The 25,277-nt window shown below is 38.2% G+C and overlaps 2 long non-coding RNA genes across 3 annotated transcripts in view; both read right to left on the reverse strand.

Annotated features, from left to right (window-relative positions):
* LOC147800005 (uncharacterized) overlaps positions 1-25,277 on the reverse strand; it is a 423,432-nt gene that overhangs the window by 48,304 nt on the left and 349,851 nt on the right. The window lies entirely within an intron of this gene.
* Positions 4-21,299, reverse strand: LOC147800006 (uncharacterized). Its single transcript, XR_015424299.1, has 3 exons — positions 21,123-21,299; positions 18,434-18,553; positions 4-2,372 (listed from the first exon to the last, which is right to left on the reverse strand). It is a non-coding gene; the product is annotated as an uncharacterized LOC147800006 (long non-coding RNA).

Below are 25,277 nucleotides of genomic sequence, written 5' to 3' on the forward strand. Positions count from 1 at the left end.
GACTCATTTTATCTTCAGTGTTATTTCTTTGTGTCTCTAGAAACAACAGAGCCCTTTACTTACATTTTCTATTTCCCCGCCCTTCTGTGAAGACACTGCACCAAAGTTTAATTTGGTTTTCAAAAAGCTTTTTCAGCAAGCATGTTTTAATTAACTGACAATCTGTTGAATTTGGTGGTGCAATGAGTTCTAAAAGTAACCTTCCCAAAGATGAGTGCATCTGCTGTCTATTTCAAAGTTTCAGTCCAATTGTTGAAATACTTGAAATTATTAAGCGCTGGCTCATTTTGAAATAACATAAAATTGCATGCAGTGCCATGTTAGGTACTACTTGCAAAATCTTTGATTGTAGACCAAAACTCATGAACTGCAATATCTTGAAATAGACAGCAGATATACTGAATGACAACACATCACTCAACATGAAAAATTCAATCTTATTTTTGCAAAGTATCAACTTGGAAACGCATCTACACCAGCACATCAAATAAATGGCATAATTTTGTGTATTTTGGATGCTGATTTGTGAATCTCAAAAGAAAACGTTAAACGGTAAATTCAAGACCTTTCTGAGTGGAGTCCACAAAATCAATGAGCATCAAACTCATTTTTTTGGTCTTAAATTGGGATCGAAATTCAAAGTGTAGCTCTTTCCAAATTACTTGGTAATAGCAAGAAATAACTGTCATGGCTAAACATCCAATGCACATCAAGGCAGTGGAATCAAGCTGTATTACGGTAACATTTCACTCTAAAAACTTAAAGGATCCAGGAAACGATTTTTTCTTAGAATCACTTTTTGTCTATCTCTGTACTCTTCTTCCATGTATGAACACTGCTTGACATCTTTTTTGAGTTTTTGTGAACTGAACAGCGCACATTTTGAAAAAAGCATTTCTGGACAAGTGAGGGTGCTTTTGCTTTGATGTAAATCCAGGAAGACATGGTTCAGGTTGCATGTTTTTCGTGTTCAAATTGTGAACCCCAAATTTTTTATCTGGGAACATTTCTGTGAAAAGGAATTTTTGCTGGATTATTGCCATATACTTACACAGCAATAAATCGTCAAAAAAAAAAGAAATCTGCCACAGCAGTGATTAACAAAATCTAGAAATGTTATGTGCACAAATCAGTGCAACGTTGAGATTCAGTGCCTTGGATGATATCATAGTTCTTCTCATGAATATGCAAAAAGTCATCAAAATATTGGGTTAAAATTGCAGAACAAAAATATAAAATGAGGTTGATTGAAACCCAAAGGTACAAAAAAAATATATTTCCTGGTTCCTTTAAGGCCTGATGTTCATATGATGTGCTAGTGTAGATTGCATGTATCTTTCAAATTGGAAAAAGTCTAAAACTCTAACTTCGTACATCATTTAACAAGTATCAAATCCTTATATCAAAAACTATGAATATTAAGCCTGATGACATTAAACATTTACATCAAATTAACAAAGTGAAACCAGGCACATGTCCCCAAACAAATGGTAGTTTGCTGTGATCAAATTGGATATTAAATTAACAAATCAGAAATCACTATACTTCATATAAAGGCCTTCATCTCTGAACTGTCTTATAACAACAGAACTGTCCGTTGTTGAACTAGTTTAAATTTTAAAACGAAACAGCTGAGATATTGTCCTTTCTCTGAAATTTCTGCAGCACGAGCTGTCAGAGTCTTCAATGCAACGTGTCAAATATATTAACTTCTTTCACTAACGGTTGACGAGAGCACACATCTGTTGACTTTAATGTGAGTTAGTAATGACAATATCAACTACATGCACATGTTTACATTGTACGAGCACAATTTATACAAAGATGTCTCTACATTGGATCTGTGTGTTTCCCAATAACTCTGACTAAAAAGGCTTTTGAGTGTAAACTGGATTCTTAATGACTGAACATTAAAAACTAAATCAAATGAGTCTTGATTTCAGTTTTGTCACTTATATGTTTATGTGCCTGGTTTCAACTCATATCTTAATAGGGCAAACCCATTGGCAGTTCTCATAAATAACTCAGCAGGGAAGCAAGCAGGTTCAAGTCAATTGTTTTTCAAACAAATGCTTTATAATGTTCCTTGAAAAACTATAATAAAACTTGAGCACAGTGTGTGTTTGGCTTCAGAATACCATTGGCATACGCCGATCATCTGTACAGTGGACAACATTTTATCAAATCATTTCTTTGATCCTCCCTATGCCATGGATTTGCCCTTTTCCCAAGATACATGTAAGTCCATCCAGTCACGAAGAAAATGCCCACACATTGACATCAGGTAGAGACATCAGGGATGGAAGGTTCATCTGTAGTTTTGGGTGCCAGCCAGGGGTTTGTAGAAGTTCAGTTGATCAATGGCATGCTTGCTGAAAAAAAAGAGAATAAAACTGAGTTAGCTTGACAGATTATTCCTAATGAAATGGCAGGGTACAGGATATTCTACCTTCACTTTGCAAGCAAACATGGCTGACCACAGGTTCATTTTTTGTAATTTTCACTTTAATCTCACAACTTTGCTCACAGGAGATCACATGTTGGAGTAAATCCTCTAGTACAAATTCAATTTGTTACCAAATGAAATGTCAATATCAGAGCATACATGTACATGCACAACTATGAATTCAGTTCACTCAAACTTTAACGTATTGACGGTTCCAATGACATAGTGATACTTTCTGTTTTATGAAACCTTCCTGTACCCTGCCTTGTGAAAACAAACACCCGATACTTGGAACTTCCATTCTAAAATTAATCACAAAGTTGGACTATGAATTGATGGAAAAAGGTCTTTCTAGTTCCACTACACAATTAGCCATCAAACCATCTATCAACAACTGTAGTTACCCATTGTTTTGTTAGGTTCAAACAGGACAGTTGATACTCAACATAACAATAAAATCATCTTCAAAAATTGCTGGTTGGGAGAGTAAAACCCAGTCAAACCTCAGGGGGGTTGTAAGTTGAATTTACTGTGGCTTTCCAGGGCTTTGAATAACTCATAAGGCATGAGTTTTCCAAATGGCATTATGATGGGAATCTTACACTTTGTGTGTTATATTTTTATTTTTAAAAGTAGCCAAACCTCAAGGAATAAAACTCAGGGACAAAAGTTGCATCACAATGTTCATCTCAGGAAACCCCACTTGAATCACTCTCTTGTGACCCTTTACAATTAAGCCCACGGGAACGGGGAGTCCTATGGGTGCTACAGCACCCCCAAGGCTTTTGGACCGGAATGATGGTGTACAAAATAGCACCCCCAGCGTTGACCACGTTAAGCCACAAACATAATAAAACCCACCAATGTCAGAGATTAATCCACCAAAAAACCCTAGATGTTTATGATTACAATTAGAAATGTAACTTTTTCTTCAAACAATACATTTCTCAGGAGCACCGGATGTCAGTCAAAGTCTGTGTATTCATGTTGAAGTCCATTGCGGCTGTGTCCGAAACAGGCTTCCAAAGCTACGACTAGGTTTAATGTCTTGGTGTCTCAATGCATTGCCTATGGAATGAAGTCATAGACCTAGCTCTGGAGAACAGATTCGGACCAAGCCGTTTAATCTGTTTGGCTAGGTGGTCTGGTCCCCTGCCCAAAGATGCCACTGATAAAACATCTTCAAAGAGAATAGTCAAAATCATCGGGTCTGGTATCCAGACTACTTTGATAGGGTGCCCAGTGCAAGCACCACGCACCGTACACGACCGGGGCGTGCATGACATAAAATGTTCACTCTTTGGTATCAAAGCACAGCTTGAGATAAAAACTACAGCCCTGTTGTATCACGTGATTTGGTTATGTCACAGTAGCACTGGGGGGCCTGGGGGCACGTGTCCCCCCCCACAAACTCCCAGTGGCCCCCACCCACTGAAAAAAACAGATGGAATGGATGAAAAGACCAGGCAAACACTAGGATTCATCTTGCAAGTGCTAGTAGCAGGGGGCACTTTATCCCAATCACTCTTTTCATTATAACACTCACTAGTTGTCCCTGTTTTGGAGTACAGACTACCAGTATGGTGTCCTTATACCACCTCATTGGTCACTAAACTGGAGCAAATTCAAAGAAGAGCAACTTCAATGATACTCAAGCAGCAGATAGAGGAGATGAGCTACGAGGAGAGGCTGAAAACACTTAATTGGATGAGCCTGAGCCCAAGAAGAAATATACACCTGGTTAACTTCACCATGAAATGATTATTTAGGCCCATTGACAGCAAATTGGCTACATCTACTACATCTGTAAACACTTGGCACCAGGACACTTTATGGTTTCGTCATCATCACATCCAGACTTTAAGTCTTAAAGTCTTAAGAATTCACCTGTTCCCATTTTCCCTCTATCTGGAGTAAATTACCTGCACCTGTTAGAGATTCTTTATTGGTGGACTCTGTATGCAATTTACCCAGATTCTATGAAATGGTTATTTGGATATGTGTGTTTATAATGAGCTTCTACAGTGGTTCTTAGCCGGTATATTGGGATGGGTTGAACATCAAGGAGAGGGGATAGTGTAGAGGATAGACATGGAGATGTTTTTCATGGGGGGTGTGTTAGGGTAGTGGGGGGCAGGAAATTGGGTGGAATGACTAGGAATGGTGGAAAAGGGCGGGGATTATACAGGGCAGGTGAAGGACGGGAAGGTTATGGGAATAGAGGTGGAATTTGGCTGGATATACTTACTGTGTACTCCAATTGCATATCAATATTTTTACATAATTTATGTTGCATGTTGTAAATGTTTGCACTCAAGAGTTTGGATTATATAGACCTTAGGGTTACAGTGACTCATCTCACTTTTGTTTATTCTGGCCAACCCTGATAGCTCTATTCTTGTTCTCTAATTGTAAATGGCCCTAATATTTACATTTTCTATCATGTTTATTGTAGCAGGTTTGTGCATGTCATTGTGATTTGTTATTGCATATTTTGTATTGAAGTAATGAGTTATTTTTGGTTGGAATGTTTGTGTCTTTGATGTTCAAGAATGGCCAAATCAGTAATACTAGTAATAATGACTTGAGAAGTGAGAAGATCAAAACAAAAGAAAACTCAAAGAGACTGAGTTTCTTCATTAAGAAGCAAACAGCAACACTAGAAGTTAAGCCTTTTTTTATCTTAGCTTGTTGAAGGAGAGAGCTTGGAGAGGGAAGCTGCATGTATAGACATGTAATGTTATCCAGGAAGAGTCTGGATGCTAGGCTGAATCCTGTACATAACTGTACATTGCATAAATTGAAAGGAGACTTTGATGCCCTCTGATGAGGTTAGTCTGAGCTTCAGAGGTTAGAAGAGAATGCTAAAAAGAGACAATTTATGAAACATATTGGAGACCTCTTACAGAGGAGGCCAGAAATAGAGGGACATTTGGTCTTTCACAATTTTCCGTGTAAAAGCAGACCTGTCATTTGTGTATTAAAGAACTTTCATGTCCAATGGTTTCAACTCAAAGAAATGGCTTGACCTAGCATGTTCACATGCATGATAGTGAGTAAATATACAGAAACCAAAACTACGTACAATCCCTGTACTTGTCAGAAAAGGATCAAGATACCTAAACTGCACTTCAATTATTGTGATCAGCTTTTACAGCAAACTGTTAAGAGTTAGAACAAAATCAAAATGAGAATTCCAAACATCACTGCTTCATCAAACAAGCTCGTTACTCGATCCCAGCAAACATCTGCACTAAATGGTATTTTTTTCAAACAACTCTCAGAAAATCAGCTGCAAAATAATTTTTAAAATCTGAGAAATCAGCAAAATCATAAAGGGATTTTAGACTCTGCCAAAAAGAGACAGAACAGTGTGAGGGGCTATTTCAATTGTCAATGCTTTTGACTTTCCTTTTTTCTTGAAAATATGCAAGTGCAAGAAGATGAAATACCTGACAACTGAAGTAAATTACAAATATTGTGTTTGGGCTTGATCAATTTGGCAATGAGTAAGTAACTGGGGGAAAAAATGAATTAATTTCATAAAAGCATTGACAGTCAGCAACCTGATTTTACTTCTGAACTGCTTTTGGCAAGTTGCTGATGGTAACATGTATTTTTAATATTGAGCAATTCAATTAAACAGCAAGTTGGCAATTTCCAATTGTACATTTTTATCAAACTTAACATTTTCAGCGACTCAACTATTTCCATTGGGATGGGAAACTCTAACTCCGCCAGCTAAGCTGACACCCTGAAGTGAGGCTATTCCAAGGAGAAAGAGCATTCCCACTAACTACATGTAATGAAAACATGCATTACAATGCACAAACAATGCACGTACATTTGGGTACATGATCAAGCGAACAAAAACAAGTCAACTTTTACTTTTACATTGATTTGAAATTTTTGCCTGCCAAAAGTAGGGAACACTTTGGAACAGAACAATGTAAAACAGTTACTAAGTGTTAAAATCTGTCAAACGTTTTTTTTAGGTGTTAAATTACCACTGGTACTACTAAATACTCCAGGAAAATATAACCTGATGGAAAGATATAATTAGGAAATTGTACAATTTGAGATCAAATCTGAATCCCAACAAAGGTAATACAGTAAATTACATTGCAATGGAAAGTTAACTTGTGAATAGGAAAATCTTGTTCTCTTCCCATGCAGGAATTCACTTTCATTTCACAAAACGTGAAAATTTTTTACTAAAGTTGGAAAAGATTTTCAAAGGCTTTCACACAAGTAGGAATAAGTGGTATGTGTTTTCTTAGATTTTCCAACAAATGGGAAAAAGTGGGAATAGATTTTCACAGATTTTCTCACAAGTGGGAAATCAATTCCATGCCTTGTATAATGTGAGTGTGTGTATAAAAGTGAATTCTTTCAACAAAATTTCCTATCCCAATTCAGTGTTAACTTTCAATTGCAATGTACTGTAAATGTATCTCTGCAAATCTTGGCCGCAATAAGGCAATGTCAGAGCAGCCCATTGGTGTTTTGCGGAAAAAAATGTCTTTTCAAAGGAGTGAACTTTACAAATTCAAACTGGATGAACATTCAAGTGGAAAATCTTGACTTCATCAGTCTAAATGCCCACACTTTGTCGTGAGACTGTTCCAAAGACGGATGATTACTTCTAATTTATCAAAAAAAAATCAATAAAAACAATATCTCTGTGATGTTTGAACAAAAATGAGCATGTCAATTAAACCATCTGAAGCATCTGCATAATACTGAATTATCTCACAAAATTTAGTCATGTTTATGTGTGCACTACTCAAAACAAGTTAAGAACCACTTTCTATTTTGTCATGTGTCTTTTCCCTGAAACTGTACATTTGATGTTTTGAAACAGTTTTTAAATTTCTTATTCCAGTGAGAACACCATCTACAATGTAGACAATCAAAAAATGAAAGAACTAGACCTCACTCATTTCAAAGCAGAAAAAAATTAGTGATGTACATTAATGAATAAGTGGGATACTGTGATATTCATTACGTTAAGGAACCAGATAATTTCACCACCATTAAATAAATAAAAAGCAAGAAACCATCTTGTATGGGTCTTTTTCTCATGAATTCAAAATGGCTGAAAAGAACCAACTAAACTTTTCCTCAATACATGTACATGTACCTTTGAGAGAATTTACCAGAATGAACAAATGGTCATCAGAAAACAATGTTATGGGTTTCCAATTGATACAGTCTGCCATTTGCTGGAGAAAACTCCTACAAAGTCTTGCAGTTTACACTCATAACAATATCGATGTTATCAAATGCTAGTAAGTTTCTATTTTTTACCAAGTGATGAGTTACCTTTATCATGAAAATCCTCTGATTTCCACGGGTGCATACACATGTATAACTGAGTGGAGACATGTCTCATTATGATTTGTAACAATATGCCATTTGGTGGAGAAACGTCAACACTGATTAACTGTAATACATGTAGGTCTTCACTTGCTACTGGATAGAGAGCCATCAATGTCATGATCTGTCATAGTCTGTTCTTGGGTGGACCGATGTCAAATCTGATAATGTCACAGATTTCCACTTGTTACTGGGTGGAGATCCGTTAATGTCATGATCTGTAGCAATCTGCTCTTGGGTGGAGAAATGTCAATTGTACATGTAGATGGAGAGGCATCATTGTGATAACTGTTGCATGTCTTCATTTGTAGCTGCACTGAGAGACATCACTGTGATGAGCTGTCATACAGGAAAAGTCAGCTAGTCCCTCAAGCAGGACCCGTTCAGCAGTGGATCCTCAGTGGATGTCCTCTGGGAGCTTAATCCTTCACGTGGCCTTGTGCAGGTCTCCACTTGCAACTTGGTGGAGAGACGTCACAGTGATTAGGCATTGCTGGTTTTCACTGGCCAAGCTGATGTGGTGAGCTGTCACAGGCCTGTATTTGCTGCTTAGTGAGGGGACACCACTGTGATGAACGATCTCACAGGCCTTCATTTGCAACATTAGTGAGGAGACATCACCATGATGAACTGTCAAAGGCCTCTATTTACTTCTTGGTGGAAAGATGTCATTGTGATGAACTGTCACGTAGGCCTGAATTTGCTCCTTGGTGGAGAGATATCACTGTGGTGAACTGTCATGTAGGCCCTTGCTCCTTGGTGGAGAGATGTCATTGTGATGAACTGTCATGTAGGCCTGAATTTGCTCCTTGGTGGAGAGATATCACTGTGATGAACTGTCACGTAAACCCTTGCTCCTTGGTGGAGAGATGTCATTGTGATGAACAATCATGTAGGCCCCTATTTGCTCCGTAGTGGAGAGATGTCACTGTGATGAACTGTCAAATTTAGGCCTCTACATGCATTTGCTCCTTGGTGGAGAGATATCTTTGTGATGAACTATCACGTAGGCCTCTATTTGCCTCCTTGGTGGAGAGATATCATTGTGATGAACTGTCACGAAGGCCCCTATTTGCTTCTTGGTGAAAAGATATCATTGTGATGAACTGTCACATAGGCCTCGATTTGCTTCTTGGTGGAGAGATATCATTGTGATGAACTGTCACATAGGCCTCTATTGGCTCCTGGGTGGAGAGATGTCATTGTGGCGAGCTGTCACAGGCCTCTATGTACTACTAGATGGAGAGATGATATTGTGTTTAACTGCAATAGAAGTCCATTTGCTGACCTGTTTTGCATATCCTGGAATCATTCAGGAAGATGGCTCAGTCCTGTAGACACACTGCTTCGAGAACAATTTTCATTTCAAGCTAGCAATTCTACAAATGAGCATGTCTCATTTTTCTTGGAAAAGTTATGGTTCTGACTTTGCTACTTCATGTACCGTATCAGCAAAATTTGTCATGAGGAATAAGACACCATAAAAGACAGTTTCTTGGTTCTTAACACAAAAATACCCTTAACTAATTACATGTACATATCTCGCTGCTACCTTAATTCAAGGTACGAGACTATCAGAAATTCTAACCAAACATCAGTTGGATTCCCAGCTTCCTCCTTTAACCCTCAAAGAGCCGTTTTATTTTTGCCCATGTAGCCCCACCCCCCAAGATTTTGGCAATGCCACAACGGATTTGTTTAAAATTTAGCGTTCATGTAAAGACATTCCTTATCAATATAAAGTTGAACTTTGAACTCAATCAAACATAAATGTTTGTTGTTTTTCAGTAATTTGAGGTTCAAGGCTACATGCGTGTCAGCCTTTGCACTTTGAACACAAAGGTACATGTCCATGTACAAAACATACATTTGGCTGACCTGTTTCAGAAAAATGCCTGCTGTGCTAGAACGATATGTTCCATTCTCACAAAATTGATGTCAAAATGACCATAAAACTCACTCTTAAAATTCTGAAAGGCTGAGCTTCTGCAGTGATAACAGAAAAAATATTCAGAGTGGAATTTGCCCCAACCCCTGGCTATTTTAGGATTAACTGGAAGACAGAACCTTGTCTTGAAACTCGTCACATAAAAATGCATGTTTTTTTACAACTTTGGGAGAAATTTTGTAATTTACAGAGTTACCACATCCGTGATTGAATGAATAGCTAAATATTCAACCAGTCAGTTGGCTTCATCAATGCAATCCACTCTAAAACAATACTGGATTGAATGAATAGCTACATGTAAATATTCAACCAGTCAGTTGGCTTCATCAGTGCAATCCACTCTAAAACAATACTTGATTGAATGAATAGCTAAATATTCAACCAGTCAGTTGGCTTCATCAGTGCAATCCACTCTAAAACAATACTTGATTGAATGAATAGCTAAATATTCAACCAGTCAGTTGGCTTCATCAGTGCAATCCACTCTAAAACAATACTTGATTGAATGAATAGCTAAATATTCAACCAGTCAGTTGGCTTCATCAGTGCAATCCACTCTAAAACAATACTTGATTGAATGAATAGCTAAATATTCAACCAGTCAGTTGGCTTCATCAGTGCAATCCACTCTAAAACAATACTGGATTGAAGGAATAGCTAAATATTCAACCAGTCAGTTGGCTTCATCTGTGCAATCCACTCTAAAACATGATCATCTCCCTCAAACAATGTTTGAGTTGTTTGAAATCAAATGTCAGGGACACAGGGAGTTATTTTGATACTTATTCCCAGTCTAGAGGTGACTTTTTTATTCCAATGTGAGAAGTTGCCCAAGCATACTCCTATCACAGCATCCTTAACTGACCATTAGCCCAAAGTGACAAGGTACCATGATCCTCTAAAGACAATCCAGTCTTACACTGATGTTATTCACTGTCGCCCACTCCCCTTTCCCAGCTATGCTATCTTGGTGTAAGACATGTTCTCTGTACAAAAGACCTACTTCAAAATGATAAAAAGGGCAAGACAGGTGAATATTCAACAAGAAACACCAAGGGTATGAAGAAAACTGACCATCAATGGGAAAGACCAAAGACACATACAAGTTGCACATGTATAGGCCTACCTAGCAGTCAGGTTGAAAGGCTGAGGGTAGAGGAGAAAATAATCAAGAGTTTTTCTAGCAGTTTGGAAAAAAACATGAGAGATATAGGTCGGCGGCAAAAGACTTATTTCAACGTGACAAGAGAGGTGAATATTGATAATTTTGGTAGGAAAGAAGGCTTGATCATAAGGGTAACTAAAATGTAATCAGAAGTCTGGACTACGTAGCGAGGTTGATAGGAAAGAAAATAATTTTAGACAAATCTAAAACAAGGATTAAGCTCCAACAAGGCCGAGTATCAACATGAAAGTGGTTCATTCTATGACTTGGCCAAACGAGAGATTAATATTCATGTGTGCATGTACCAGACAAAATGGAAACCCATAGGTAGGAGGGTTGAGGGTTAGGGAGATATTGTGTAGGAAAGGCTTGGTTTTTGTTTTCAAGTATAACGTTTTCAAGTAAGAAAAATAAAGACTGGAAATGTACCGTTGACCATTCAAACATTTTGCACAATGTAATCGCCATCTTGTCTGCAAAGTACATGGGACCAAAGTTTGTAATGTAAACCTAAATGTACTGGTGTAGATTTCCCTTGTACTCACAGATGGCACAGTGCTACTGTAATGAATATCACTGAGCCCAGGGGAACCTATCAACTGCCACTTGTTAAATCCTTGGGATTTGTACCTTTACAAGTGACTTTTTATTGACAATTTTACTTGCCAACAATAATCTTAGAATGGCTGATTTGGAGGCATCATTTTAGTGGCTGCATGCATGAGGGTGCTCTCCAGTGGTGGTTTTATCTTTTTACCATTTTTATGTGACGGACCGACTTGAATCAAGTCTAATCTTGGAATATGTTAATAGTTTGGTAGCCATCCGAATAGTCATAATAGTTCCCACCCCGTCATGCTTGTAACCAGTATTTAAAGAGCTCGATGGGATATGAAATGGTCAGTTGTTTGTAACTAGTCATATTGCTTGATTTATATATGTATGAGGCTGGATTAGCTCAATGGTTATATTTCTACAAAACTTTGACGCATTTTTCTTGCACAACGTACTTTGCCGTGGCGTACGTACGATTCTCCCTCTCTCCGATCGAGTTGTGTTGGCACATAACATGAGTTGTCGTTCTTCATCAAGCTTTCAAATTTTATTCACTTTAATTTTACGTTTGGGTCGTGTCGACATTTCAGCCTTGTTATCATCAACCTTGTGACTACGCTAGCTGTCCGTCGTTGGTTGATGAGATCCAAAATAGGACATTTGGCTTCCTTTCAGTTTTGCACATTGTAGAGAAAATTTTGTGCATGTGTCGTGTGACCAACGACTGTTGCACATCAGCAGCCTGACGACTGTTGTGTGTATTTTGTGCAATAGATTTACTCAGAGGAGAGAGGCAGGTCCGTACAATGCCCTTGGGAATTTATTAAAAGTTAACGTATAGTGCCCTTGGGAATTTATTAAAAGTTAACGTATAATGCCCTTGGGAATTGAGTAAATTTTAATTTACAATCACCTAGGAACCTAACTTTATATTCTCAACTCTTGAGGAGTCTCATCGTCATAAACAAATACACTTCTGGTTATTGTCATACTCATACTTTAGATCTTCCTCCATGTTTATATTATAGTGTAGCCTATGCTGTCTCATAATTGTTGAATTGAATAATTAAATCTAATCTGAAATGCAATCACGGAACATCATATTGTACTGAATACATATATTATTCTTTGATTAATCTGTGATCACTTAGCAGTTTCCTGTCCTCAATTTAAAAGTTGAACAGACCCACTACGTCAAGGTGGCAACACCCCCCACGTAACCATTACATTTATATACATATATTTTTATTGTCAACAGGTTTTTTTTTACAAAACGGAAGAATGGTAAGTGGGCTATGACTGAGTTGCTGAGGTATACCAGGCAAAATGTCTTGGTTTAATCCTTGGCTAAGACTAGAGCATGCAGTCAGTAAGAGTAAGTCATAGTTAGTCCCAGTAGAAGAGGGAGGAGGGGACAGGGGATATCCAATACTGTTTGATGCTTGTTTATAGTGTGACCATATTCTCACTGTCTGACATGGATGCTGTGTTTGTTTGTCCAATGTTGGAAATTTCTGGCAGTCTATTTTGTGTATACAATGCTTCATTTTTCAGGGGGGGTTCCCTTCCAGTGAAGTTAGATGAAGTGTCAATGTACAATGTAAATAGCACTTTAGAGTAGCTCTAGCAGACCACTGCTCCACCCAGGTTATATTGATCCAATCAGAGACAGACTGTGGTGAGGAGAGATAAATAACTAATAGCAGTAGGCCTAAAGAAGAAACTTTGAGAGTAGGTCCAAAGGCAGGAAACTGACAGTGGAAGGGGAGACCAAGTACAATGGCCATCAAGAAGAAAGTCTGAATGTAGGAAATAGACAGTAAAAAGAAGAAACAAAGTGTTGATGACAGTCGGGAAGAAACTTGGAGCATAGGGGAGAAAACAGACAGCAAGCCATTAGGAGAAATCTACAGTGTTAAATAACATGTGGGGAAGTGACCACTGCCTAATCACCATTGAAATAAACCACCATGTACGTGTAGGCCTCTATGAAAATACTAAAACTGTACACCTACATGTAAGTGGTCTCTTAAAGAAGCTGACTGGGGGAAATTTGTACAAGAATGGAAGCCATTTAACACTGCAAACATTGATGATACATAAAATGATTCATCTATCAACTCAATCATGTAATGACTGGTTCCATAGCCAAGATCAACCCTACTCATACAAATAAACCTCCCTCTTCCTGGGGGAATGACAGTCAGCGAGTACAGGAAGCAAAAGGAAGGTTCTGGAAAAAACAACGAAAAACAAGACTACCATCTGACTTGTAAAAGAGCCTGTACCATTGCTAAGGAACTATTCACGTTGCACAAGAAAAGACTGGGAAAAATTTGGCAATGTTATCTGGAATAAGATTATATGAATGACCCTACTCACAAAAAGAGTAATATTCCAGTTATACACTATAGTGGCATCAATATTACCAGTGATACAGGTAAAGCTGACGCATTTGTTGACAACTTTGCTAAAACAAGTAGTACTGAAATTACGATCCCTCTTTTATCGATACTAAACAAGAGGCTACAAACAATCTCAGTTTACACGACAACAATGATAGTGTTATTAATGAACCATTTAATATAACAATATAGTGATAAAACATTTTCTCACAAAACCCAGGGAATACTCATTATCGTCAATATGATTTGGCACGCTTTCCAATGTCCCAAGACACTATCTTTATTCTCATCCTCAAACCGGGAAAAGATCCTGCTAAAGCAGCTCTCTGAAATTGCCCCCTGTTCCTAAGCCAGTCTACATGAACGTGAAAATTATGAAACAAAATGTAAAAAAAAAAAAGCCCTACACCCTTCCCACAATCACTTTCAAGTACTGTACACACACATGCACATGTAGCAATAATATGTACAGATCTACAAATGGATAGCAAGTATCCAAACTTCAACAGATCCAGGGGTAAAGTTAATGTACATCTAGTTAAGTGGTTTTCCACAAACCTATGGGTTCCTCCTCTACAGGGTCTGAATCCAATCCAGGCTATTACATGTACACGTATGTGTATGGATTGGATTTTCATTCATTGCCTAATTTCATTGGCTTTCCCTGGGAATTTCAACTGGGATTCTGTCCTCCAACCTCCATTTATCGTTTCTCTGCAAGTTTCTGCAGCCCAGTACACTGGTACCACGGCTTTGTCAAAATCATGAACTTGTGATGCCCGAGGGCATGGTCCGTCTCAATTAATTTTCGAGCAAGTTCTACTGTTAAAACTTTGGTGAATTATAATTGTTGATTACCTGTACATAGCCGTAATCGATGTATGATATATATGCCTAGAGTCCACCCATCATGAGCCTGTACGTGCAGCAGGCATGTGCATTGCAAATGGAAGCTGTTGAATGTGTGCCGTCATCTTGCAGAACATGTAATTAACTCCGAACACTGATTAATTGATTCTCCTAATTAACCATTCTCAATTTTATGTGATAGAACAATTTTCAAATTGTAGTTGATTATAAAGAGATAATTTTGGCCATTCAGGCAATTTAAGAAATATGATTGGAAAATGCATAAGAGTGCCACCATAAAGTTACAATGTGATAACAACTATTGAACCCAAAAGAATTCTAAGATGCGTGACGGGAGAATATAAAAAGCCAAGCATGACGTGCTCACTTTATTTGCCTCAATAAGTTGTGTTACTCGACGTTAGGTAAGAAACTTTCTTTGTTTTCTGATTTATTTAAGATCTCTGAAGTACATTTTCTGTCTGTTAGTTCTTGATTATTAATGATTTAGAGCCTCTCCAGATGATGATGAATTAATTTTGAATGACATCTTTCACTGTATAATCAATATCCATCGCACATTACGATTTCTTGAAAATTTATGACGTTATAAACTAAACTAAAGGAATGTGATGACTTATTAAGCAGAGACTCTGGCTTCATTATAAGAACATTGTTATGAGATGACTTCTCTGATATTCATTGTTCTGATAAATTAATGTAATTAAGTCACCGCAATAAGTTACTTTACGCACACGATTCAAGCAACACCGAGAAATCGCAGAGGCTAGGCGCAGTTATATGTAAAACTGGCTGAGTATTCAAGAGGGTACTGGCAAATTGAGGAAGGAGGTGGCACCGTTACAGAAACCTACCGCAGTAACTGCAGCAGGGGTTGGTTACTGAGGTAGTAGATGAAGTTATAGAAATCTATTCCAGAGAAATTGCAGCAGGGCTGGTTACTGATGTAGTAAATGAAGTTAAAGAAATCTACCAGGGCAATTGCAGCAGGGCTGGTTACTGATGTAGTAAATGAAGTTATGGAAATCTATAGGGGAGTGATTGCAGCAGGGCTGGCTACCAACGTAGTAGATGAAGTTATAGAAATCTACCGGGTTAATTGCAGCAGGGCTGGTTACCGATGTAGTAAATGAAGTTATAGAAATCTATACCGGGGTAATTGCAGCAGGGCTGCTACCGATGTAGTAAATGAAGTTACAGAAATCTATACCGGGGTATTTGCAGCAGGGCTGGTGACCAACGTAGTAAATGAAGTTATGGAAATCTATACCGCAGTAACTGCAGCAGGGCTGGTTACCAAAGTACATAGGTACGGTACGTATGTACGATGCTACCCCTAACCCTACAGGGTATTTTGGCTACAAACCCTGCCAGACGCATCAAACTGCATCAGCTGTCCAAATTACTTGGTAGCACAGCGCAGCAAAGTGCAGCTATGGATATTGCTGCATGTGGCAGGCAAGGCCATATACATGTATGGTGTTTGTCAGTGCTGCCACTAGTCCCTTACCAATTGCAGCAGTATGCATCAGGTATCAGAGTTGCTGGCAGTTTGTATTTTAGTATTGTGCATTTGTATTGAGTCGCCGGGATTTTCTTGATGAGACCAAATATTGAACTATACATTTGTCTCTTCTCTTCCTTTTAGGTTTTTTTTAAATTTCTTCTTCCTTTTTTGTTTTCTCTTTGCTTCTTTTATATTCTTTGTTTCTTTTCTTTCTTTGACTCTATTTCTGTGGTTTTCTTGTTGTTTTCCTTCTTCTATTTACATTACAGTGAAACCCAATAGTGACCACCCTTCAGCCTTTGCCCAGCAACCCCATTCCCCACTGACAGTAACCAATCTCCCAGCACTTACATGTAGCTGGTTTGACTTCAATTTCCATCAGTATTGCTATAAAGTTCACAGCAGTCAGTGGTTGCATTTTACGTCAAAGTGCATCAGAAATTTTTCACCTGATACACTATGCTGCGTCTGGCAGGGTTAGGGGTAATTACTAAATTACGTAATTACGTAATGGAAGTGGTAGCAATATACCGAAGCAGCCTCAGCACAGCTTTATTCATACTTAGGCAGACTTATAATATGCAGTGAAGTAATGAATTTCGGGTAAATTGAGGAACCAAAGACTAAAGAATTGTTGGAGGTGTGCTGTTTAAATATCTGAATAAAACAAACAAGGTTGACATTACGCAGTTGTCAAACCGTTGTTTACCTCCATTGTCCCGACTCAAGTTTAACTACCTGGTTGTTAATTTCACTCAAATTTCACTCAATCTGGGGATTCAATAATTTATTGTTGCAGTCCCACCACAAGTGAGTGCCTTCTAACCAGACCAACAGAAAGAAACTCTGGCGGCCACGTACGGGACAAACTGAGTGACTTTATCTTCAATATGGAAATCAGCCACAAGTGGGTTGACTCATACAAGCAGCCTACAGAGCATGTAGTGCAAGGAACAAGACAGATTTGTATCTCCATGACTTCTTACGCAAAGACTTACCACTGAACCACTCAGTGTGGGTAAAATGCTGAAAATTAAATGTTAAATGACAGAAAATGCATTCTGTCCCTTATTTGCTCAACAATCAAATCGGTCGGCATTCTTTAAACACTATGGGGTGAATCAGTTCTCAGAATACTGTTCAACACAACCTGTTTTAGTTAACACTCAGATCACGCTCTGGGTTATCAGTTGAAATAGATTCATTCCAGCATCGCAATGCTGATTCCCGGAAAGTGACTGGCAGAAGAAGCCCTAACTGCAAGTTTCCATAAAAATTAAGGCTGCCAGATGACTGTAATTTGGCTGGACACTTTGCCAGTTTCTACAAAATGTCTATTGTTGTTTTCGGGGGGATATGCTTTACTGAAACTAGAGCCTCTTGTCCCATTCATAAAATAAAATTAGGGCGGCAATTTAGCCTTTGCAAGTATGATTGCATATTGCTTTCTATCAGGTCCTTCTAGTGGTCAAGAATAGAGCAATGATGGCTTACTTTCACATAATTAGGAAAAGGCTTGATATAGTTAAGAAATCTGGCAGCCTCTTTTGAAATGTACAATGTACCTTGGTTTTTACCCTAAGAGAAATGTGTCCCCTCCACTCCATCACATCAGGTACATGTCCATGAATGAAAGGACCGTATTTAAATGAAGACCACACATCTGCTCTTTTTAGGTTTGAAACTGTTGTGTTGAAAGGTTACAGGTGAAAACTTACAAAGTTCAACGATGAGCGTAACAGGAGCATTCAGTACAATTTCATGGTTTTTTTTCAGCAATGCATGCAAAACAAACATTTGGTTGGCACAGACCCAACTGTGTTTCTTTGAAATCAATTCTTTTTTCAAACAGAAACTACCTCTATCTCTGTTCCTCAGCATCAATCAGAACTTGTGCTTCAAAGTATACCAAGGGGGAAGCCCAAATAAGCCATATTTAAGATTCCAGGGCCCACTGGGCGCTTGATATGCCCCTTGAAAGAACATCAGAACAGTCAGGTTCCTCTATACAGTCAGGAATTTGGAAGCTTAATGGCCAATTACATGTAGTAAAAATGGCAAATTATCAACATCCACCAGGATGGCACTGAATGTGGACCTGTGTTTGTACAGCACATGATGGAGTGGAGCACACTGGATCCTAAGCTCTCTACCTCACCTTGTAATGTCAGTCCTGTCAGTGTGATGAGGAAATCTTGCTATTGGTCCTAGAGTACTTCTTGCAACACAACAACATCCATTCAAAGGATTTTTGGTGGCATTCCACAAGAACTTTATCCTGACAAAGGGAAAATAAGAAAATGTGAAAGTTATTCACTAATCAGAAGAGGATGTCATAATGTTTTTATAAAATAAAGACATTTATTTTGCCCACATGCACAAATTTTGCTCATCAATGATCACTTTTTAATTACAGATTTTTGGACTTACACCAGTGTACATGTATATCCATGACACTGTATACTCAGTGCTTGTCCAAGAGCTACATGTAGTAAAAAATACTTATGTGGGCCTCAAACGCATGACCTCCTGCTTACTAGTGCAGACGTCTTAACCACTCAACCACAAAGCTTGCTACAGTACATGTAGCGCCAGCTGGCCGGTCTAAGTCAAACGCAGCAGCGGGTATGCAAACTTTATCAAGATGTACTTTGCGTCGGGGAGGTAATAATTACAGGAATTTGCCCTTAACACCAACGTACATGTATATTTATGACATTGTATACATGTAGACCTTTTTCACCCACGTGACAGGATTGCGATAAATGTAAACAATATCACCACATGTGGACCGCCTTGACCACGGTGATCACATATACTCCTATGGGCAGCTTCATCCACATACAAGCGCACATGCAAACACTGCATGCTTGACTAGTTCATCTTGAGTTAGTAGATTACCATCACAACACTATGCACTCATTACCATCACAACACATGGCTGTCCAGCATGATCGTCACATCACAGGAAAAAGGTCTGTACTCGGCACTTGTCCGAGAGCTTGTGAAAAATTTGCAAACATACTTGGGTGGGACTCGAACCCACAACCTCCTGCTTTCTAGTACAGATGTCTAAACCACCTACCAACGAGTTTGCCGGGGAGGGATAGCATTTTGCTAAGTAAAGAATGTCGCATCCTAATGAACCTTTTTTCCTCATACTGTGGTGCATATCAGCTCTACAACCAATATGGCTGGGTAGCACGATCAGACAAACACTGCAGTCTTGGAGAATTAATCAATTGTCATATAAACATGAAGTCTAACAAATCACATCATTTTCTGCTTGGTGAAACTTCATTTATTCAACTGATGGCTTCAAAGTCTACTGAAAAACTCAACAAAAGAGTTTCACATGTACATGATATACAGGTCATTCATGCATAAATGGGAATGAAGTTGAAAAAGATCACTGGAGCATGTGCGTTGTCCATTCAATTCAAAAGATTGATTTTTTTTGCTTATTTTGTGAATTTCGATTTCCAATGGTTTACCTTGACCATTCACCATTTTGAAAAACATCTCAATTTAAAACATTGAAAATTCAAATGGCTCCCTGTTTTCTAATTTTTGTTTCTGAAATAACATTGTTCAGAGTCAACAGGGTTGAAATCCAACAAATAAAACAATGTTGGCCAAGCAAAAGTACATGCCAAGTGACCAGCACTTCCGACATGTCTGGAGAAATGCACAGCGAGGCAGGGAGGAATGTAGTAATATATTTGCCATTAGAGCAAATCAAATGAATTCCTTGATTATCATCACCACCACACCAGATTATCCCTACCGCCCCAACTTTTTAATATTTGGTATTTTCAACTTTTTAACAGATTTCCGGTCCTTTTCAACATGACAACATCAAATTTAATGCTTGCACAGTTGCTTGTATTAACCTGTGTGCCCTAAATCTATATGTGGAGTTATTTGGGGAAAAAAAGCAGCCCAGTTGTTTACATGATTTTGTGCTTTGTTTGAATCATTTTTATTATGGAATTTGTACAATTTATGAGATTTCATGATCACTACTTGTGATAAAATACATGTAGCACATTTTGTTACTTACAAACTTAGCTTTCCAGTAAAAATCAATATTTTGTTGGCCAGTCTTAGCCAAATTTGAACCAAGTCTTTGAACACTAACCCTAACAGTCCCAAATCCTCCAATTTCAATACGAATTTATGTACACCCTAGGGGGTTAGGGCTAATGTATTGTAGGGTAGAGAATAACATTACACCCTTTGCATGGGTAATGGTAGAGTGCATCCAAATTTAAAAAAATTATTTACGATGGCAAAAGTAGGTCTCATGTCAGGTATTTTCTCCATTTCCTGGTCACAGCAATTATTCATATTATTTTTTTACAAGCAACAAACTACAATTGCTAGGATATTTCTGGCTTTGCTTGTCCAGCTAGGATGCAGGCAGTAATCAGGCACTTTTGGAATGTTTTCTTTTATTTGTCTGACTCGGCGCCTATCACTGAATACTTTCAAGTTCCAGAGTTGCAACTACATGTACATGTACTTCTATGTTTTTCCTCTATAAAAAAAATACTCACAGTCGTCCCGCTGTCCTTGTTTTTATTTCATGGTGTTGTTTTGGGTTCTGGTGATAACATTTAATAAATACACAGATTACTTTCTTTCCTACTCTTTTCTGAAGTTGTTTTTTTTCTTGGTTTTGTTGTTGTTGTTTTAAATACACCACCGGCTGAAAGAGAAAACGTGAATCATGCCAATAAACCTTTTTTTCCGACACTCTACAGATTGATGTCAACAATAAATGGTACAAGTACATTATGTGCATTTTGGCCTGTTGGTTTCAAATTCATCAAAATAATACCCACCAAGTAGCAGTAACTAACCAATCCTCGTATCGTCTGGTAGAAGAATAGAAGAAATAGCTCATACTCTCCCAATAATTCTGCTTCAAAATACAAGTCACAAATTCTGTGGAACCTTCAAAACGTCCGCCATCGCAATTCAGACTGCGTGCGCATCTAGAGCACGTGTTGTGGCCTCAGACACAAAAAGGAAGACTGGTTCCCGGCAAGAGTTGTGAACTGCTAGGTTGGAAAGATACCTGATGGAAACCAGTCAGTTTGTTTTTGTTTTGCCGATTTAATAGAGCCTGAAAGTTGATCCCTGATGACAGCTTCCGAAACCCTCGGATAGCTTTTAGAATTTGTAATTTGTTTTTCGTTCAGTTTCTTCTTAAAAAATCCAACTCGAAAAAAGGGCTTTGAAATATATTTGCTAACAATATCAATTCATAGAAACTGAAAAATTACCTGATCTAAAAGGGAAATATCCTGCCAAAAATTGACCCGCAACTTTCGAAAATCTAAGATACATGAAGAACAGTGCAATGCCGCAGTCTCGTACGCACATGAACATTTACGATGAAATTTTGTGGTAGTCTGTCGGTAAAAGCTGAAATAAAACAGATCAAAATATTCACATACTTTCAATATTTACAAGGTAATAAACATGAAGCAATATACTACTTTTACGAAAGATTCTAATATTTTATTTAGCCTTTGCTGACAACAAACGCGTGATGTCAACTCAACGGAATCTGGAACCCATCGACTGCAGGTAGGTCAATCTTTGCAAGGTTGTACAATCTCGTTTTCAAGAAAACACGGCGAGTGAAAACAAACGTGCATGACCAAGGAGACCTAGGTACGACATCGCCACGCGTGAAAGGTTGTTAATAAAATTCGTATACCCATCTCCAGCTTACTTTTCCCAATATTACTTGAAGAAGACAAAGGTAAAATTCCAACATGAGTGTTTCATGGGGTGGTTTCAGAAAGGCGTTATTCTTCCCAAAATTATCGAACGTGATCAATGTAAAATCCCCATAGGCAGACCGCGCAAGGGTTACGGAAGCTGGCTACGTGACCTTTTACCCCTCCTTGCTTATGTGGTTGTTTTTTTTCCATTAACTTTTTATATGGGGGATTGTGGTGACTCCGGTCTTATAATCCCGTTATTGTTGATTTTTGAGCATGTATTTTCTTCTTAATGGTTTTGATTTCCTACATGGATGTCCTCTGCCAAGGCCAGGGCAAGCCAGGCACGAATTGATGTAAACAAAATAATAAACAAATACCGAATGGCACTTGGCCAGGGACCGGCTGGATTTTTTTCTTGCCCAGGGGAGGTCCCGTAGTAGTTAAAGCTGACAAAACCAGGTTGTTCAGCATGAACAGAGGTAGGATTACATGGGAGGTGATTGCAGTTGGCCGTTTTTTGTTTTGTATTTTTGTTTGTTTTTTTTTCCAACTAATTAGCAAAAACGGCGTACACAGGAGACGTCAGTGTAAGGGTTTTCAAAGTCTATTGGAGATCAATGGTCTATGCCCCACAGAGAAAACGTTCATTACAAGCGTACATGTGCACTGTACGTTCAAGCAGACAACGGTTTTTCATGCGAGCAGGCGACGTTATAGCGCGGACTTTTTCAACCACTGATGAACTTCGTAAAATACCACCAAGTGTACCAGTAAAAAGAAATTTCGGGAGGATCTAAACACAACACTACGAAACACACATTTTTCCTCCATTCAGAAGATTTTTAAGCAACAGTAAATATCAGAACAGTATTTTAAAAAGTGGATCTTACGGACCCTATCTAACAACGAAACAAATCGAAATTGCAATATTAGCACTAATTTTATCCAATAATTTTAAATAGAGAATAACTTTCTCAGACAAAAATCTACCACCAAAGATTCACCCTTAATGCATTGATTTCATGAATTCATTTTGAATCCATCGAAAAAAAATAATCAGAAATTTGGTCAATTTGAATCAAAATCGCATCGATCCAACGGTGCACGATCTGAATTAGCTTTTCCGGTGGTAGATTCCAGTAGGAAAGTTTTGTTAACTGAAAAGAAAGGGATTCGGGATGTCACGAAATACGCCAACGCCCTCAAGCAGCAGGTTGAGAGAAAAAAAAACCTTTTCGATCAGTGTGTTTGGGAAAGTTTCTAGAAAAAGTGATTTATACGATGGCCATTACGCGTGTTTGATGATATCAGACCAAGCTACGATGTTTACACTACCAAAAATAATCGTAAGACATATGCAATCTTGACTTGCTCATTGACATAGAAAATTGTATATCGCCAGGACCCCTAAATCTACGCAGTCCTATTTCTACGCCCTCACGTTTCAGTGAACGTTTTGCGGACGCGCGCACTATTGAACAGCCAACAGTCACTTGATTGTATTTTTTGTCCGTGTTCAAAATTTAGCAAAGGACCCCAGAATGTTGGAGATTAATCCTGTTATCTTACTTTGTGTGTAAAAAGAAATAAACGACCCCTTTTTCTGCGAACTTTCCTAGACACAAATACTAAAGTTTATGTTGTCAGTCCTCCGGAAATGCAGAACTCTTCGTATCATCTAACAGTTCGCCCTCTATTGTCTATTATGTACTTTAAACGTGTCATGTGATGTCGTGTCAATTGACAGACTCAGTGAAGTGCTTCAAGGGTGCAAATGAGACCCTTTGCTTGTAATTTATTTGAAGTTTCAGAATGTTAATGTTTTGTTTATGTTGTCAAGTGAGGAAAATGAATAAAATTACTGGTGGGTCAATTTTTAGTGTTTGTTTCTCAATTTTCTTCCCAGAAGAGAGCAGGATTACTTGGGTTGCCCGTGTTCACGAATAAATGTAATCGCTGGTGGGATAAAATATAAACCAAAGGGTGTGGGAGGGATGTGGATGGGGATTGGGGTGTTCACTAACTTGTGCACTATCATTTGAGCTTCTTGAAAGATGATCAACATTCCTATTAGTCTCCATTAAGAAAATAGTGTGAAAATGGACTGCTACGTTATTGTGTACAATTTGGCGCCCAAAATTTCCTTCAAATTCAAACTTATTTGACAAAAATTTGTATCTGGTGGATTCCCATTTTTCAATCGTAATCGATTTATATGAATCTAGATTAGACATTGATCAAATTTGGCAACACTCAATTTTTCAGGTGAAAAATAAACTAATTTTTGGCTTATTTAAAACCACACTTTTCATTACTTTTTTGTGGCAGGGCACAAAATCCATGCTACTGAAAAAAAATATTAATGTAATTTGGATTTGTCACGAAAAATTCATTATTTATGCTCCGTTTCCTGGAAATCCATTTACAAACACAGCGCCTCATTTGCAACCAGAGCGCCCATATCAGACATAGCTCGTCGTGATGCTACTGAGTGCAAGTCTTGCGCAAGCGCACATTGGTAATGAGCGCCTTTAACATAAGTGCTCAAAAGAATACAGGTCCTAACTCATTATCATTTTTTTCTTTGCATTACCGTGAAGAATTAATGATCAGGGACAAATTCCACAAAGTATCATAAGCTCCCAGTTGTTTCCATATTGGCGCAAGATATGAAGACACAGATAGCTGCGGAAGAGACGCTGTGTGATGTCATACTACCAAAAATGAATGAACTCGGAAAACCTTTGTATAAAATGACCCTTTTAGGTGGTAATGGCGCCTCCTGAAGCCAAACTAATACACCAGTTTGATGCATTTTTTTACGGTCATCTATTCAGTTTGTTGACGATTTGGGCATCGTGATTATGTAAGTAACGAGTAGATGAAGCGAGAGATACACCATGCACCGGTCATGCGAGCACGCGTGTTCTTATAAAATAAAAGGCCTGTTTTGATGACTCAACGTAGACTGTCGGAATCAACTTCAACTTCGCCGAATGTCGCCGTCCCTGTTAAATGTTTCCCTTTGAACGGTTTGGACATTCGCTTTGAAGTCCATTTTTAGAAAAAAGTTGGATATGTATATGAAAGTGATAACCACATGGATCAGTTCCAGACGTGTGTAGAATAACACTTATTCCCTGTGGAATGAATCAAAGATTGCAGTTTGATACTGAAGTCACGCAGTCTTTAGTTAATCTTCAAAACTCTTCAGGACTGGCCAATGAAACTTTGTAAGAACTTGAAGCTAAATTTAGCCAA

This window comes from Acanthaster planci, linkage group LG02 (assembly GCF_054643075.1).
Source record: "Acanthaster planci isolate LZ-2023a linkage group LG02, COTS_SCS, whole genome shotgun sequence".
NCBI lineage: Eukaryota > Metazoa > Echinodermata > Asteroidea > Valvatida > Acanthasteridae > Acanthaster > Acanthaster planci.